Source organism: Schistocerca piceifrons, chromosome 1, assembly GCF_021461385.2.
Source record: "Schistocerca piceifrons isolate TAMUIC-IGC-003096 chromosome 1, iqSchPice1.1, whole genome shotgun sequence".
In the NCBI taxonomy this organism is placed as follows: Eukaryota; Metazoa; Arthropoda; class Insecta; order Orthoptera; family Acrididae; genus Schistocerca; species Schistocerca piceifrons.
The window spans coordinates 796,837,555-796,853,982 of NC_060138.1; the positions used below are offsets into that span (position 1 = coordinate 796,837,555).

Genomic DNA, 16,428 nt, shown 5'->3' on the forward strand with positions numbered 1-16,428 from the left:
TCAGCAGTAGCTTTCTCAGAGGAGTTTTCCTCGAATTGAACCCTGAGGTCAGCAGTCGGTGGCTGAGCCATTCTCTGAGTAGCAAATTAATTTTCCAAGTGCGTCACCATTTTGGTGGGCCTCTCTTGCGCTCACCGCGAGCTTAAAGCAGCCAGCCCTCTCCGCATCTGGCCCGCGGGCCGCCTTCGCGGCTTTCTCTGCTCTCCTTTCTCATTAGTAGCCGCGCCCTAAGCAAAGCCGTAGTTACTTGTTTACTCTAAAATACACCGTAGTCGGTGTACTTAAATTAAATACACTGGAACTTATCAGTCATTATGCGGTTGTAGGGCCTTGTTTCCGAAGGATGGGAATGAGCACCTTTAAGATATACACAGAGTTGACCACGGTCACTGTATTTTGTTTCTATGCTTGCAAGCTAAAACAAAGATGAATATTTCACCGTGTACTTACGCAAGAAACGTTTCTTCTTTTTCTTTAGCCACATAGATTCCGGAATTGGTTTGGGCAACAGAGAAATGGGAAAAATGCTGGACTTGTCATCGAAAGATTTTAGTGCAAAAATTAATTATTTTACAATTTGGTACTGTTTTAGTGCAATACACTTAGTTTTACATTTTCCATCCACGAAGTCCGATCTGGAAGACAAGAAGAATATTCATATACGGCTGCCAATACCGACTCCCACAGAATTTTTAGGTGTAGAAATACACGGGAGGTAAAAGTTGAGCAATAAGGAGACTAGAGCAGACATCATTATAATTTGTACACCACAACCCTGAGGATTTCATTACCTGTGACTAGAGCCCCTTTTGTGATCAGGGGCATAGTCATGACGAAATGTGATCGTTTCTGTTGCTATCAACACTGAATCTAAAGTATTTTACTATAAAGTGGGTCTAGAAGAGTTGTATAATTTTAGCTACTTACTTTATTCTTTGTAATGTGGACAACCAGAATAATCTGGTTTGAGTCCCGTAAAACAGTGGTGGTAGCCTCTGTAGAAAAAGAAATTCAACTTTTTTGGTGTGGGATCGTCAGACTCTACTAAATGCTTCGACTGCTCTTCGTTTCTTGTGTGGAGAGTTGGACCAATGTCTCATCTAAGATAATAATAGAGCGCACAAATTCAGTTATGTACTTTTTGAAACGTTCCATCCGTTGCACAGTTATTTCATTCTCGAATCTTGTTTTTCCAGCTTTCAACAAAGGCGACGAGCTTTCTCACTCTTAATTCCCCATGTAAAATTTACGGTTCTTTTTATTCTGGTATGCCAATGGACTCAACTATTTCATATACATTTAATCGCTGATCATTCAGCATCATGTTGTGTGCTTCGTCATCTCTGATTGAATTTTCGAGACAGGCTTCAGATCGATTACCTTCAAGAAAAATACATCCACATCTGAATTTCATATCTCATTTCTTAATTTTTGAATGCGAAGGAACAATATTCTTATCACTTTCCATTGCTCAAAAGCCGTCCAAAACAAACGATTTTATGACAGTGCAGTATTGGAGTTTATCCATTTGATTGACACGACTACTACAAAAGGCAGTATGAACAAAACGGATGCGTTGATCACGCTAGTACTTAGCTTACGTTATTGAACTTCAGGTAGTGACATGGGTATCAACGCCATATCTGAGACAGGCCGATAATCTTTCATATAGCCCTTGTTTTTACTGCAGTTATTGCGTGTCCCCTGGCAACTGTGGACATACTACGGTTTCTGAGATAAAAAATTAGACCTACAGCTATTTTCACAACTTGAACAGAATACTTGTAGCTGCACTGTAAACCTCCAGCTGATGGCTGTGACTGGTGTTCATGTACTTAGTGCTCACCAGCGCATTGATACAGATTATTCAAAGTATTTGAATTGTTAACTATATGACTATTTTTAACACGTACCGTAATCAGTGAGTACACTGGTGTACTTACAGTAATCTCTGTTTATAAAAAGCAAAGTCCTGACTGACTGACTTGTTCAAACCGCTAAGGACAGTAATTTGGAGAGGTATTGTAGGCATTTTTAAGAAGGGATTTTTCTAAATTCCACCCCTAAGGGGGTGATATAGGTGATCAAAAGTGTTTTGAAAATATGTCGCTATGGAGACAATTTTGAACCTAGAACTACGAAAATTGGCATTTGGTTTCTCGGTCAGAAATAAAGAACTTTGAGTTTCAGCATTTTTGGAAAATTAACTCTTGTGGGAGTGCAATAATGGGTGAAAGTTTTTTTGAAAATAAATCTATACTGAAGAACTGGTAAAGTAGTTTTGAAGTTACATCTGTGAAAATTTGTGTTTGACATCTCGACTAGAAATAACCAAAAAAAAAAAAAAAATACGTGTTTCATTTGGAAATTCAAACCCTAATGGGGTGAAATAGGGAGTGAAAAATTTTAGAAAATATTTCGTAATATTAAAACACTTTTAATTGATATTTGGCTTTTAAAGAAATATGTGTTACGGGATGAAATTTTCTATGTAAATATCGCCAGAAGAACTCAAAAGGCAGGACTAATGAAGGCCTCCAACTCAAACTACCGATATCACTTTTTGTTCAGAAGTACATGCGAAAAAGACCGTGCTTCTACGAACTTAATTAGTGTAAAAACTTTAGATGATGGTACAATCGGGAACAACATAAAAGTTGTATCCAAGAAAATAATCTGTGCAAACTATACAGTCTACATGAGATAAACAGCGGACGCTTAGCTAGTCATATATATATATAGCTGGTGTTACAATCAATTTGTAACGATACGAAATAGAACGATCGCGTAGGCTTGGTTGTAGGTAAAGGAGATGACAGGCTTCTCTCCGTTGGTATCGTACTAGGAAAATGCATTCAGTCTACAAAAGAGATTATTTACAAAACGCTTGTGCGACCCATCATAGAATATCGCTCAAGTGTGTGCATACCAGGTAATACTAACAGGAGATATTGAACTTTTATAAACGGTTACAGGTTTTTTAGTGTCACGGGACAGCGTCATGGAAACGCTGAAAAAACTTAACGGGCAGGCGCTTGAAGACAGACGTCAATTATCCACTTAAAAGCTAATGACCGAGTTTCAAGGGCCAGTTTTATGCGAGGAGAATAGGAATAGACTACATCTTCCGTAGGGCTCGTGAAGGCAACGGTACACTAAAAAATACAAATGGCTCCAAGCACTATGGGACTTAACATCTGAGGTCATCAGTCCCCTAGACTTAGAACTACTTAGACCTAACTAACATATGGACATCACACACATCCATGCCCGAGGCAGGATTTGAACCTGCGACCGTAGCAGCAGCGCGGTTCCGGACTGAAGCGCCTAGAACCGCTCGGCCACAGCGGCCGGCTGGTAGACTAATTAAACCAAGATTAGACTAATTAAACTGAGCTATGAAGTGTTTAAGCAATCATGATGACGATGATGATGATGATGATGTTGGCGGTGAGAGAAAGGGTTGAACCCGGTACCGGCACATAGCCTACTCCTCTCGAATAGCACCAAGAGCGCCGTCGGGCTCAACGTCCCTATCCGCCGGTCAGATCACCGTCAACAGTGTGTCACATGCCCTCAATTCATGAGATACTGAAGAGAAATGGCTGGCTCTGAGCACTATGGGACTTAATTTCTAAGGTCATCAGTCCCCTAGAACTTAAAACTACTTAAACCTAACTAACCTAAGGACATCACACACATCCATGACCGAGGCAGGATTCGAACCTGCGACCGTAGGGGTCGCGGGGCTCCAGACTGTAGCACCTAGAACCGCTCGGCCACCCCGGCCGGCTACTGAAGAGAGGTTTCGAATTTAATCCAGAACATCAGCTAAAATATTCGTGATCACACCACCGCCTCGGCTATGGACGGATACTCGGAAACAACGGCTGTTAATGTTGGCTACTGTACATTTTTGATTAGTTCATTTGCCTGCAGTAGTTGTCGCTATATGACCAGTCCGGATAGCCTTGCGTGTTAAAGCGCCACTTTCAGGACGGGGAGGCGCGCCTGTCCCGGATAGAATCCACCCAGGGCATTAACGACGAGGGTCGGTGTGCCTTTTTGCGGTTTTTAGGTGATTTCCGCGCATCCCATTAGGTAAATACCGCGCTGGTTCCCAAGTCAGTTGCAAGATTCGCCAACATTTCGAAACCTTTCACATGTATGGCAGTACACGCAGACAATTGGGGTGTACATATACCATCCCGGGGAGGGGGTGGGGGAAGGGTGACGGGTGTAGTGACATGCAGAACATACATCCACCTCTTAAAGTAACCATGCTAGGTCTGTCAATAACCATACCGATGCGAGACAAACGCACAATAAAAAGAAGAAGACGACGTTGCTACGTAGGTGTTTCCCCCTGCAGTATGCAGTAAGCGCTCTCCGAATTGCTCTAGTACATTTACGTGTGTTCCGTCTCTGGTAGTAATACTGTGACCTGCGTCCGACCCTTGGGTAAGAGTGTGTAGCGTGGGGCGAGCACTATGCGCCCGCCAGGCCGTGAATAAAGGCGGGCGGCTCCGCAGGGGCAGGCAGTTTCCGGGCGAGGCGGTGGCGCTGGGTGGCACCTGTGAGCGGGCGGCGATCGCCTTCGCTTTAGCGGTGGCCGCGGGAAGCACGCCGTAAAGCGGTCGTCACCTGCGCGCTCGTAAAAAGGCCGCCCGGGGAGGCGGAGGAGCCGCAGAAATACGACGACGCGACCGCCGCTGCAGCGGGCGCCTGCGTCACCCAGCGGGAGGCGGTGGCGGTGGCGGTGTTTGCACAGGCGGGCCGCTAATGCCCCTGACACCGGCTTTAAACACGGTGCCCTTCCCCAGGCCCGCCCTCCGCCCTCCCCCACAGCTGATCGTCACCGCACCTTCTGCTTGCCCACTATCCGCTGTGTATACCACGTCTCTCTTATGTTTCGCTTACGGGCGTGCTCTGTGTTCTGGAAATAGCTGGCACAGCTTTCTTGTACACGCGTCTAATGTTTTCAGATGGAATCCTCGAAATTAAATGTTTCTTATTTATAACATAAATTTAATATACTAAAGGAAGTGTTACACCGTGGAGCACCATACCGATATTCATCTGACTGTGTGGAGATGTTCATCATGCAACCGATATAAATTACGAAGTATGTCCACAAAGTAAGTTCCGTTTGCTTATATAAAACAAACGTGTACAGATACAGAAAAAATATTCCAGAATGAGATTTCCACTCTGCAGCGGAGTGTGCGCTGATATGAAGGTAGGAAGGTAGGAGGCGAGGTACTGGCAGAAGTGAGGACATGACGTGAGTCGTGCTTGGGTAGCTCAGATGATAGAGCCCTTCCCCCCCGAAAGGCAAAGGTCCTGAGTTCGAGTCTCGGTCCGGCACACAGTTTTAATCTGCCAGAAAGTTTCAGAAAGAAATATTTATTGTACAAAAATCTACACTGTTAAACTACTTTTCTATATGGCTTCCAAAATTTTGTAGGCACTTGTCATAGCGTAGCACAAGTTTTTGTATGCTTTCTTCATAGAAGGATGGCGCCTGTGTATTCAACCATGTGGTAACATGTTCTTTCAGCTCGTCATCATCGTTGAAGTGTTGACCACCAAGGACAGATTTTAGGTGTAAGAAGAGAAGAAAGACGCTAGTAGCTTGTGCTTAATCTTCTCTTAAATTGGGTGAACTAGTTCATCAGTGACCACAGATGGGCGTCCACTTCGTTCTTCATCGTGCACTTGATCACGTCCTTCATTGAACAGTCTGACCTATCTTCTAACCACTGTATCAGCCATAGCATTTTGCCCCTAAACCTCGCAGATTTGCCCACGAATTTCCTTTGGTTTAACTTTCTTTGCATTTAGAAACCGAATCACAGATCTGATTTCACACGCAGCGGCATTTTCAATTACGGCTGACATTATAAAGAAGCACTACAAAGCAAACGTCGGCAGCAGCGATCTGAAAATGCGTTCATGTCTTCTCCTTGAGGCAGAGTTAACTGCCACGCGTGTTCGGAACTGCGATCGTAGCGCTGCCGCGGATAGAAACAGAATTTTCTTTGTGGACGACCCTCGTTTTAGGCTTCATTTCGTTCGGAACTGATACGTGTCATTCCCCATGAACACAAATATACTCTTGTATTAGTTATGGCATGGAACGAAACCATCTCCCAATGTCATTTATGAAACTTTTTGCCATGCCGGGAACTCATACACTGTGTCACTTCATAAACATGGCTGGCTGGAGGATGGTATGGAAGTTTACGCCTTCCCATCACACCCAAGACATACTCTATGAGTGACAAATCAGGGGACCGGGAAGGTCAGTCAAAGAGCTGTACATTTCTCTCAGTGTTTGTGGTGTGAACTGCAGAGTGCACTGCTGGAGTACACCGTGGTCATCAACGATATGACGACATGATTTACCATTCTGCCGATCGTTCAGCCTCCACGTAACAGTTACTAAATCAGTTCTTTTGCCATAGCCAATAGCTCCCCACAACATGTTTCCAGTGGTTGGAGAAGTATGGATCTAGAGTACCGCTGGTTGCTGTGACTCTTCTGCAGGGCTTCCACGCACAGTTGTTTTCTGAGCGTCTCAGACAGATGCGAGACATTGCTGAACACCATAAAGTGCTTCTTAACGTTCCAGTGGACTCTGGCCCTACAATATCCAAGTCTCTATTGTGTCGCGTCCCGGCACACTCTTCCTACACCATTATTTTCCTTTTCGTTTTCCCTCCGCGCTATCTGCGTGGCGCAATCAAGACGTTAACGACAACATCGGTCAACCTTTATAGCGGAGATGAGAGGGATTATCCTTAGGTGGATGGGCATTCAGTTACAACAGATTGATTATTTCCGTGGAATTGGAAAGACTGATTTGCTGAAGTAGCAAGCTATTACTTTTAGTCGTTCGCTTACTGTTCTAACCAACACATTTGTTTACTAAGGTTTCAGACCAAAGCCTCTTAAGAGAATGTCAGATGCTTTCAATAATCGCTAGGAAGTACCTTTATCAGAGAAGAGTGTTTACGCTGCTAATTACTTGCCACTTGATCTAAATTACGTATCACCAAAAGTTTGAAATAATTCACTATCAGCAAAGTGTCGCCTGCCGCATTGTACAAGAGACAAGTGCCAACCAGTACTTTTTCCTGCTATTCAATGAAATTTCTCTGACTTAGTTCTCTGAGACAGAGACAGGCTGTCTCTGTTCAATGTTGTTCCAGTGAATACTGAAAACTGCTACTTGGCTTACAGATGCCGTGTGTCCGCCAGTGTCTATCACCGTCTTCTCGTAGTTAAAGTGTCTGCTGCTCCATCATGAGCTGCTGTGGAACGTCACTGCATTCCGGCTTCTCGGATTACTTGCTGAATCTTTCTACCACTACTGTCGATAATCTGCCCCTCTCTGGGCCTTTTTTCCGTTCTCCATTAATTAGTCCGTTCTACACTGATTCTGTGTGCACACGGCTCTCTGCAATATTTGTCCGGAACATTCCCTTGGAAGCTTTCTTAGATCCATTACCTGCGTCGGAAGATTACCACTGACACCTGTGACCTCTACCCTCGTCTGCTTGGCGAACCGTCAAGAACAATCTTCAAGGGTCAGCCGCTGAGAAGCAAACAGCTTTCGGTTGACTGGGAACTTCTTATCTCATCCTGTTTATCACCCATCTGTTCCATGCGCCTGAAAGCCTGTATCCACTTCTCGTTATGGTCTAACTAACATATATTAAAATTAGTAACATTTTCTATGGTCATGACACTTGTTGTGATACGGTGTCAGCGGTAAACGACGTATGGCAAATCGAAATTTCAACAAAGATTCCAGAAAAGCGTTTCTGACGAGTCATGGTGACACTCTGCCTTTAACCTATGCTCAAATTTGAGTTGTTGTCGTCCATCCGTTCATCAAGCCAGTCAAATAAATCTACAATGTTCTCGTGTTGTAGTAGTCCCACTCGTTTCCTGCCACACCAAAGCCTCGAGTCTGCCTCGTCACTAGCCATTCCCGCACTCGTTGTACTAGAGCCAGCTGAATCTACGGTCTGTGGCTGCGATGTTCCCATATCCGATATGCCAATGATTGCGCTTTTATCCATGTCCGGAAGATGGCGATAGGATGCACCTGCACGTCCTTTGGCGTGCTCAAAATTTGCAGTAACGTTAGTCATCAGACATTAAAATCATATTTCATGCGTAAGAATGGCTTTTTCTGTACTGAAAATAAGCTCGTGCAAGGAAGAAATTTTACAAAACATACCTCACAGACATGGAAAAATTGGAGTTTAGGTTTGATAGCGTTCGGTCAGTGTGTCCATGGTGCAGCACATTCATTTTCAGTCAGCATGTGTGTGTTTGTGTGCACCAACGTGTACCAACTGACTGCACGGAAAAGAAGTAAATTACAGAGGCGTTAACAACGAAGAATCTCGCCACAATTTTTACAGTAACGTAACGGCTCACTAATAACTGCAAATAGTCATATGCAAACTGTGACAGTTCAGAAGTAAGTATTTATTAGCTGTCATGAGTGGAGTAATAAATAAAAAAAACCGTATAATCCCGTTATAGTAGCGGTGTGATAAATACGAAACGACTTCATAAAGTAAGTTACACATTATTATACCAACTCAAGTAAATTTTATTGAATACTGCACTATACTTCAGGGTGACTAAGATACATGACACTATTTTTCAACATAGCTAACAAATCTCTGTGAACAACGGTCAGAATGCTCTACCAAAAGCTCAGTTTCTCGACGCTAGAAATCCGCTCCTTGGTTACGAATCCATTCGAGAACCCCTATGTGAACATCTTCGTCGCTGGAAAACCTCTTTCCTCCAAACGTTCTTTTAGCTTTACGAAAAGATGTAAATCCCATGGTGCAACATCTAGACTTCCCCATCAGCCTCACCCACGTCTTTGCCGCCTTTGTCAAACTGTTGGCACCATTTCATTACGTCTAGATGCGACATTTTCAGAATTTTAGATGTTTTACCCACAAGAATCGTACTGTCCCGCATATAAGACTACCTGAAGGCTGCAAGACACTACGAATACAAAACCTGGTTAGAGCGCCCGGTTTATCCAGACTAGTATACAGTCTCCTCTGGCCGTTTTTCCATAGAATCTGCCTTCGTCTTACAGCAGCAGAAAATAAATACCAGCTAATTATTTATAGACTGGAGTACAGAAGACTAAATGAGTTGCTGCCATCTCGCTCAGCAATCAACTGTGAAAACAAACTCTTTGACTCAGGAACTATGATAGCCAACGCGGTGCTCCATTAACCGAGTGGAGATTGCAGGTGAACTTTCTCACACCACTAAATTCATACCTCCTACTACCGGTGGCTATAATTAAAGTTCAGCTGTTCACAGAGGTCCAGTGTTGGCTATAATTATCGTATGGGAGTGAAAGTTCGTAGATATCGTAACGCATGAATTCGGAACCGATTTACGCTGGAAAAAATTAGTTCCAGTTAGGGCCACCAGGCGCAAAACTGGTGCTGTGAATGCAAGAAAGACGTATAGAAACAGACCGTGGGTGGGGAAGTCAAACAAGTGAGAACCGTCGGTTACACATTTTTTTCAACGTAAGCACCGGATACGTCGAAAATATGCTACATCCAGAAAACGACATGATCAACAAATGCTCGCAGCAATTCCGATGGAATCTGAGCAACGTATTCCTGTATACTCTGTATACTGGCCTTCAGATCAGGCATAGACCGGACGTGTCCCTGGTACACGCGTTCTTTGAGATATCCGCAGAGCCAAAAGTCAAATGGCTTCAGATCAAATGATCTTGCATGCCACGCGTCTGGAAAATCTCCGGAGATAACAGGTTAGTGGAAGGTTGCGTTAATCAGGTCTCTCACTGGGAGAGCGACATGAGGTATTGCCCCGTTTTGCATGAAAACAGGGTTTCCACACAGTTGCTTTCTTCAAAAGAAGGAATCACATGGTGTGCAAAGAGGTGTCGACAACGTGCATACATTACGGTACGCTTAATAGGCTCTCTGGGTGTATTCTGTTCAAAGAAGAAAGGACTGAGAATAAAAAAAAGTGCTTGTGGATTCACACCACACAGTCACATACCACGCGTGCAATGGCTCTTCGTGCACAATACACGGTTTAAAAAAGCATTCCGTCTTCAGCCCACGAGTGGCCTACCGGGACCATCCGACGGCCGTGTCATCCTCGGTGGAGGATGCGGAGAGGAGGGGCGTGGGGTCAGCACACCGCTCTCCCGGTCGTAAGATGGTAGTCTTGACCGAAGCCGCTACTATTCGGTCGAGTAGCTCCTCAATTGGCATCACGAGGCTGAGTGCAGCCCGAAAAATGGCAACAGCGCATGGCGGCCTGGATGGTCACCCATCCAAGTGCCGACCACGCCCGTCAACGCTTAACTGCGGTGATCTCACGGGAACCGGTGTTACCACTGCGGCAAGGCCGTTGCCAATACACGGTTTAACGGTACCCCAAATCCGTCAGTTCTGTGCATTCACTGCATCCTGTAGTGTAAAATGTGCCTCGTCCTTCCATAGAATATTGCCCGGCCACATCTCAACAACTTCGATCCGTGCCAGAAAACGGAGAGCAAATTCAGAACGTTGCTGTGGATCATGAGGTTTCTGTTCGTGGGTCATCTGGACCTTGTGCCAGTACCAGTGTAATATAGTCACAAAACTTCCCGTACTCTCGACCATGGGATGGGGCACGCGGCGCATGTTCAGTTACAGCAACAGCAACTTCATCCGTAACTTCCACCGGCATAGGTCGCCTTCCTCTTATAGGTCCAACACTACTCTCACCCATGTTTTCGAATTCTGTAAAGCATTCAATGGCATTAGCCTCTCCTCAGACCTTTCAGTCCGTGATACTCTCTCAATGCAGCACTGTAATTGCTGCCGTTCACGTAAAACAGTTTCACTAACAGTGCTCGGTCTCTCTTCTCGATGGCCATACTGGTCACGCACGTTACGGTTTGTCAAATGATAGCGTGGATGTCAACCGTCATACAAATAGTGTACAGCACCAGAATTCCATCTGGTGGCCAAAATATCTACCACGTTTCGCTGTCATATGATAATTACAGCCCATACTGGACAAGCGTGAGTAACTGCACTTTAATTATAACCACGTGATACAACGTTAACAGTTTTCTCTCCATGATAGCATCAAATCTATTGTCCGTAATGAACAGAATAAATACTAATAGAGAATAATGGTGCTCATTGCCTTGAAATTTTTGGGGATTAAACTCATGCCCAAACCAACATCTCAAAAAGGCATGTAGTGATGAAGTTTGTCGAAGTTGTCTCTGTTTATCACATTACATTTTAAACTGAATTTGTCTTCTATTGTGTGGAGGTTCTAAACTACAATAACTCCATGAAGTATTCCACGAAAAAAGAGCCCATCTGTGCATAACCGAATTTTAGACGTGTCTTATAACAGGTTTAGTCTCGTCAGTTTTCGGCAAGTGGTAGAGTTTCGAGTGGCACGTATGTTTATGGTTGGTTAATGTTTTTAGCACTGGTATCAACGGAGATATTGAAACAAGTATGTTTTTTTAAATGGTGACGTATACTTTTTATAACTGCATTCGGTAGCTCTTGAGAAGGCAATTATAGCGGTATAGTGTTTGTTAATGTTGACGTTGAAACGGTGATCCCCCGTCCGTGTCTGCTCAGCTTACACATTTTTGTTACCGTGTCGCGTGGCCACAACGCTACCAGGCGGCATCCAACGTCGTGGTGGGCAGTGGTCATAATGTTTTGGCTTATCAGTGTATGTGCAACGCCGATACGTGTAGAAATTCTGCGTGTGCTTGTAAAAGGGTTATTATCTACCAACTGAGCAATGTCTTCTACTTCATCCCCACTCTCTTTATTCGGACCGCCACATGAAATATGACTGTTGGCCACTGCCCCAGTCTCATGCTGTTTAATGAAAACACCATTAAACAATCTTGAATCAGGTACTCTGCGATTAGGAAATCGTCTACCGTATTCTCTCCAAGCAGTTTCAAAATCTGCACATAAGTACCATATTGGCATACTCAGAATCTGTAAACGCTTGCGGCATACATAAACGATATCGTAGAATTGGCCAACAAGTCACAACCACAGTTGTAAAATTGTAGCGTAATTTAAGTGGAAGTTTACAACTTGATCTTGAAAACAAAAATGACAGTCGATAAATAAACCCATGGTAACTAGAGTACCAACACACGAAATGAAAACTTATCTCTGTAGCCAGTTGTATATCTGAAACCAACAAAAACTGCACGTATGTTATACGGAATGTTTTATTAGAATTAGTCTGTATTACCACAGTCTAATGCTCTCATACACTGAATGACAATTTCTACGGAACAAGTTACACTTTTTAAGCAACTACTGCAATTAGTACGGAACAACCGACAACTGCTACGGAATACCCGACCAGTGGTAGTAAAAGGAAATGTAGAGGGCGGGATGTGTAAAGTGCAGCGAAGCCTGTGCACGAACGCTCTATATGCATTTAACAGTTCATGCAGGACGGTGTTTGGCGAAGGTTGTTGTGGAACCGATTAGTGCGACATTCCATGTTGGACGACAATATGTCTGCAAGACATCATTTGAGTTTTTTCGATATTTGACGAGCAGTTGGACGGCTGGAAGGCGGTCAGATTGTCACTATTGTGGTCATAGTAATAGGTTGGTCCCAAAATGTCAACCTGCGATTAAAAAAGGCCGCTGAAGGTGGAAATGCTATGCGAAAACATGCCGTTGGTCATAGACAGACTACCACACCACAAGAGCCCTAGTGGAGAAATGGAATAGACTTCTCACTCCTTGGATGATCGCTGCAGACCCTGCAGCCGCTACCAATACACGTGTCTCTGCCACAGCCACTTCGCGGCGATTAAAACAGGTTGGTTTGTATTCTAGGAAGCATGTTAAATACATCCCACTTAAACCACGCCATTATCGATAGAGAGTTCGTTGGTGTAAGGAGAACGTTGGTTGGTGTCAGCAACATTGGTCTAGAGTGATTTTCTCCGACGAATGTCGCTTCACTGTGGCAAGTGATTTTCGTCAACAGTTAGTGTGGGGGGAAAGGGGAACACGTTACACACCACAGAATGTTCATGAGCGTCATCGGTATGACCTAGGTGTTATGGTGTGGGCAAGCATTATGCACGGTAGCCGAACACCGCTGCATATTTTTGCACGAGGTAACGTTGCAGCCAGCGGTATTGCAGGGAGATTATTCTGGATCATGTCCGCCTCTTTAGGGGTGCGTTAGGCCCGACTTTCTGTTCATGAACGACAATGCCCACCCGCACAGCATCGCTGAGATCTCGAACACACTGGAAAGTGAAGATACTGAACGTTTGGGAGGGCTTGTGTACTCCCCAGACCTGAGCCGAAGGGCTTGTCTGGAGTGCTCTTGACAGACACGTGTTTCTCAGCGTACACCCCGTCTCTAAACCGTACAAGAACTGAAAACCACCTTGAGAGTGGAGTGAGACAATAGCCCCCATGGATTTCTGAACAGTTTGGTAACCAGCACGAATAACAGGTGGAAAATGTGCATTAGTGCCCGAGAAAGGCGTATTCCTCACTTAGAATCGGTAATCGATCTTTTTTAGGGAGTCTGATCTGTATCAGACATGAACGATGAACGTTATTTATATTTGTTATCCTGCAATCCCATATTGTGGAATCTGAACCATTTTTTCTTTTGAATATGCCACTCCACCTCAATTACGCAAGTTCTGTGTTTCATGTCGTCCATCACTGCCTCTTATTATTCCTGTCCACAAATTTCACTGTTCCTTAGCAATTGTTATGCGGTATATTTACAGTTCGTTCTGAAACGTCGTGTATATTACATCCGTTTCTATTGTGTGTCAGGTGATATTTCTTTTTTTTATCGAAGCACTGCTCGTCTGGAAGCTTATCTACATTCAGTAAGCAATTTTCCAATGGCCTTACCTCCCTGAACGAAATCGGATATGTTGGTAGCATCAGAGAAATACACTATGTGATCAAAAGTATCCGCACATCCTCAAAATCGTACGTTTTTCATAACAGATGCATTGTGCTGCCACCTACTGCCAGTTACTCCGTATGAGCGACCTCGGTAGTCATTAGACATCGTGAGAGAGCAGAATGGGGCGCTCCGCAGAACTCACTGGTTGACCGAACTCTACTTACTCTTCTGGCGACACTTTATATCAAGAGAGGGACGTATTTAGTTCTGTTTGCTCGTATTTAATGCAATACCACACCTGTTACGAAACTTCGAAGGAGGCTTACTTCAGCAGTGAGGAACTGTACCGAATGCTTCCCAGGAGTCAGAAAATACACTCCTGGGCCTCGGTATTTGCACCCCTATGGACATCTCCAACTAAGACTGTAACTTGGGTCCTGATTTTTGGTGGAGGTTTCAACGGAACAGTCATCCCTTTTCAAAATTCTTACACTCCCAGACTTATTTGTAGGTTACTCTGATGTAAACTAGTCACAAGTCGAACTTCCAGGAAGAGCTACTCAGGTGAAGAATGCCAGTAAGAAAACGTCTTTGAGTTAATAGTTTTGCATGTGCGACATATACTAGGAAAGAAAAGACTGAGCAGATATTTGTACAGAAAGTACGGCGTTGTAAATGTGACTTTAAAGAAGAAGCGAAATCTTTCATATTTTCAGCTTTTTAAAACTAATTTTCAGCAAAGAACAAATATTTCAATAAAAACTGCAAGTAATGCTATCTTTAATGCTCTGAAAAGTATTCAAAATTATCTATTCGTAACAAATCTTTGTCGTAATATTTGATAAACCTGTGCAATAAATGCTTTGATTCCAACAAATAAACAAAATCGAAAATCATGCATTAACTCAGATGTGCTAACGTGTGTTCTATACCAACATGTTCTGCATTTTGATGGAGAATTTTCTCGCAAATACGCAACGGTTGTGAGTTAACAGATCAATAGTTAATATAGTAACCGATAAACTTAAAGTTCTCTACTTGCATATAATTTTGCATTTTGATGTTAGTTTGGTAACGATTTAATATCATTTTACGGCCTCCAGAAGTTTTAGATATTCTAAATGCCAGAGCAGCAGTAGATGAACACTGTACGTGAATTGCTGCTACACTTTATGAGCGCATTGCCCATCACGTTAGGTTATGACATTAGTGAACCAACATGCCATGACACACAAATAGCTTACTGCCGGAGCGGATATTAGCACAGCTATTGGCCATTAATCGTGTGTTATGACGCGGTACATACCGTGCCAGTTTCCAGTTTCAGGCAGCTCTTGTCTGGCGCTTCTCTCAGCGCCGTACACGAAGCTTTGCGAAAAGTCTATTTTTGAACTGCTGACACCTGTTTAACATGAGTATCACAAATTTTTGAAATTGTTAATGAATTGCTATGGTGCTTTGAAATTTTTCATCAGTGAAGCGGAAACCACCAACTACTTCAAAATGTATGTAGCCCTTTGCACTAGCTATTCTGATCAGTAAAATGTTTGGCTTTCCGTCAGTAAGGAGGGTGGACGTAGAAAACAAGCCATAGCTTTTCAAACACAGGAAGGCTAAAATGTTAAAATTTCATTTGCTGAGGTTAATAAAGAACTGTTTATTTAATGGATTCCAGGAGTTGTCGGGTGTACTTCTAAGTTTTGCAAGGTATCTGGCAAGGTAATACAGTAAGTGATAATCAACTTCCTAACGTCTTAATTCAGCACAACATAGCCGCAGGTGGGTAACGTGACTTTGCGATCGTACCGGAAAGAGAAATGAAGATGAATATACAAATATACCTGTCTGCTTGGTTTTAGGAGAGCATACATGACTTTACTGCAAGGTTGGAAAATTCCTAACTTCGGTCATGCTAAAGCATCGCCTGCCCAGCAATGTATCTTCTTCGTCTCTTTGTTGCTAAGTGAAGTTTATCTTGTGCGTGCTCTGCTCAGTCTGTGCGTCTAAAAATTACCTACCGAAGAGAACGAATCCTCACAGCTGTAAACAAAGGCGGAATTTTTACGCTACTGTTTCTCTCCCATCAAGAAACCGTGTAAAAATCTTTCATGAATAGGCCGGCTTTTTGCATGCCCCTTTACCAAGCAGTGAAAAACACAGGAAATGGATATGAACACTTTGGCTCTTTTCGGGAGAAGCAGGCAGATAGTGATCTATTAAAATGGTTCCCCCTTCCGCCAGTCCTCTCAGGGCTCACTGGGGGAGGTGCGGTGCCCTCAGCAGAAAGTACTTTGACGGAAGGACTTAGCTATAAAATCGCGATTTATTTGCTGGGGCGAATGTCCATTGGTCATCGTTCTTAACGTTCTGCTGGGCTGTCGCATTGTGTACTGTTTTCTAAAGTATGGGGAAACAGTGCTCTCGGACACCAGAACGATGCCGAGCCAA

At 43.7% G+C, this 16,428-nt stretch overlaps 1 protein-coding gene and 1 pseudogene across 4 annotated transcripts in view; one reads left to right on the plus strand and one right to left on the minus strand.

The window, feature by feature from the left end:
- The window catches only part of LOC124713610 (glutamate-gated chloride channel), a 711,599-nt gene that overhangs the window by 325,082 nt on the left and 370,089 nt on the right, over positions 1–16,428 (plus strand). The gene's annotated exons all lie outside the window — the stretch shown is intronic.
- Positions 10,337–10,454, minus strand: LOC124721761 (annotated as a pseudogene).